Raw genomic sequence first — 2,388 nt, 5'->3', positions numbered from 1 at the left:
TTACTCAAAGTCATCAAACACCTCACTTATTATAAGTAGAATTTCCTGAGCATGCCGTAGCCTACACACTGGTAAGTTGTTTGTTATGTAAGTGATATCAAAGATGTAAGGACTATGGTTGACTGCTGCTTCTATTAGCTTTGTTCCAAACCCGGTGCAGAAAGCCTTGCTTGTGACAAGTGGCATGTTTGGTACTAATGTACGCCTGTACTGCTGCAAGCAGGCCCTGATAACATTCTTGTCCTCTTCTGTCACATCTCTAGATCTTTGTGGGGTAGTAGTGCACACCTGTGTTTGCACAGACTCAAACACAGGCTCAGAACAAACACCAGATGAACACAAACAAATGGAATGGCAATAGGTGCAACAACTATGACCAGGCTCCAAATTTGTGACATGCATGTCGAAGTGGCTAAATAAGGCTCTCCTTAAACAGCCTTGTGTGCCTGCCTTAATCACTTCTCTCACTGTCTTGTCAACCCTAGGTGATCCTTTGATTGCATACAAGACTGCATGTGAGGGTAGAGGGTATTACTAGATACATGTTTCAGGCCAAGCCTGATGTTATGTCTATTTGGGCTCACTGTCACCCGGGTTACATTGTGCATGTGTAGCAGCTTGATGACCCTCTCTCTGTTGACAACTTCTGCTGAAGCCGTCAAAGCCATGACAGGTGTGCCTGAAAGATAACATATGCATTCTGTTAGTCATCAATAACCAAACAGCTATAGGCCGGCTCAGCGGCCCTTGACGGGCTTTTGCTTCCCATATCTGATTTCTATTAATACTTTATTTATGAAGGCTTTATCATGTACTGGGTTTGCAAAACAATGGGGGTAGTTTTATTGCAAGGAGTCATAATTTGTTATGCCATTAACACTAACTGTTAACATTACATTACACTTAGCAGACGCTTTTATCCAAAGCGACTTACAGGAGGTTGAATTACTTACAGAGGGTCAGTACAATGTACTCTGAAAGTTAATACAATGTGTATTAAGTAGCCTACAGTAAAAACAACAGCAATAAAAAACTGTAAAGGACCTGTTGATAGACAAGGGTTAAGTAGGTTGGCAGATTTTTTTAGAAGGTTTGCTATTAAGCAGTGAGTTTTATTTACAATGTCTGACCTTTCTTTCACAACTGAGCAGAGTTGTCCCAGGCGAGAAAAGCTCTCTCTCTCAATGCTGGATTCCCCTTTACACCGTTGCCCCTGAAACATAGAACGATCTCCGTGAGTACATTGAAATTGCTGGACGTTAGCACACCTTTAGCACAACTGGGTGGGGGAAGGGGTTTGTTCACACCGAACTTCACAAGGCTCTGGCGTCAGCACTGGGCATAGCAAACAGCGAAATGGCCTGATTATGAAACGTTTAAACTACGCCCAAACCAAAACAATCCTTTTACTTAATCTGACACTAAAGTATCACGACGTGGGCGTAAAAAACCTTGGGCGTCAACAAATAGCTTCTGGTTCAGCAGAAAAGCAGAAATGTGTTGAGTCGCAAGTTCAATAAAAACGTTCCAATAAGCCTTACGGGCGTCCAAGGGAAGTGTTTAGTCTGGGTCTCATTCCCATGGGGTATCTGAATCCCGAATCAAAATAGCATGCGTGTTTCTCCAGCACTCACGAGTGTGCTACATGAGCCACAATTTCACATAAAGCACAGTACATAATTGCTAATAACAACCTTGTTTTTTCACTTACCATCTGTAGATTACGTGAACTTCATCCACAACAATTCCCACCAGGTTTTTTTGATAGACTTCAGAAGAAAGCATAGCCAGCCACTTCTTCTTTAGCCATGACTCGGCACTGCTCCTCCTTTAGAGAATCAACTTGAGGTATTTTGGATAACACCGCTGAAATTGCTGCTTCCATCCCGACGCATGATAACTCCTCGCACGCCGCCATTACTGTTGTGATTCAGTGAGGGGGCGGGCACAGCCGAACTACCCTGGGGGAAGGTGTCGCGTTCGATAAACGTCATACCCACTGAAATCCCTCCCTACGATCCTGATTCGTCGTGCTGCCCCGTTCATTTCGTGAACGGAGGAGGAGAGCGAATCACAGGTGTACCAGAAGGTTTGTGTAGCCCAGCCCCCGCCCTGGGCGTCAACACATAGCTTCTGGTTCACCAGGAAAATATCGGCTGCCTGTGGAGCAGAAATAGGCCTAATAAGTTTAAGGCTTTCATGAGGACTTGTTGGATTAGGCCCCTACAGCATGATTGCTACACTGGTTTATACAGAAGTTCAATGTGCAATATGTCATCATGAAAATGCAACGCATCACTTGCAAATACACTGCAGATGTATGATACAAGAAAAAGACTTGTATGAAAGGCCTACACAGTGCTAGCCTAACTAGCAGTAGCTAACATT

The 2,388-nt window shown here is 43.9% G+C and overlaps 1 long non-coding RNA gene across 1 annotated transcript; it reads right to left on the bottom strand.

Moving 5' to 3' along the window:
- Positions 1-602: 602 nt before the first annotated feature.
- On the bottom strand, positions 603-2,144 carry LOC134439242 (uncharacterized). Its single transcript, XR_010032731.1, has 3 exons — positions 1,712-2,144; positions 1,131-1,213; positions 603-679 (listed from the first exon to the last, which is right to left on the bottom strand). It is a non-coding gene; the product is annotated as an uncharacterized LOC134439242 (long non-coding RNA).
- Positions 2,145-2,388: the final 244 nt, after the last annotated feature.

The sequence above is a fragment of the Engraulis encrasicolus genome, chromosome 22 (genome assembly GCF_034702125.1).
Source record: "Engraulis encrasicolus isolate BLACKSEA-1 chromosome 22, IST_EnEncr_1.0, whole genome shotgun sequence".
NCBI lineage: Eukaryota > Metazoa > Chordata > Actinopteri > Clupeiformes > Engraulidae > Engraulis > Engraulis encrasicolus.
The sequence above is the reverse complement of the archived record's forward strand: the minus strand, read 5'-3'. Positions and strand labels throughout refer to the sequence as shown.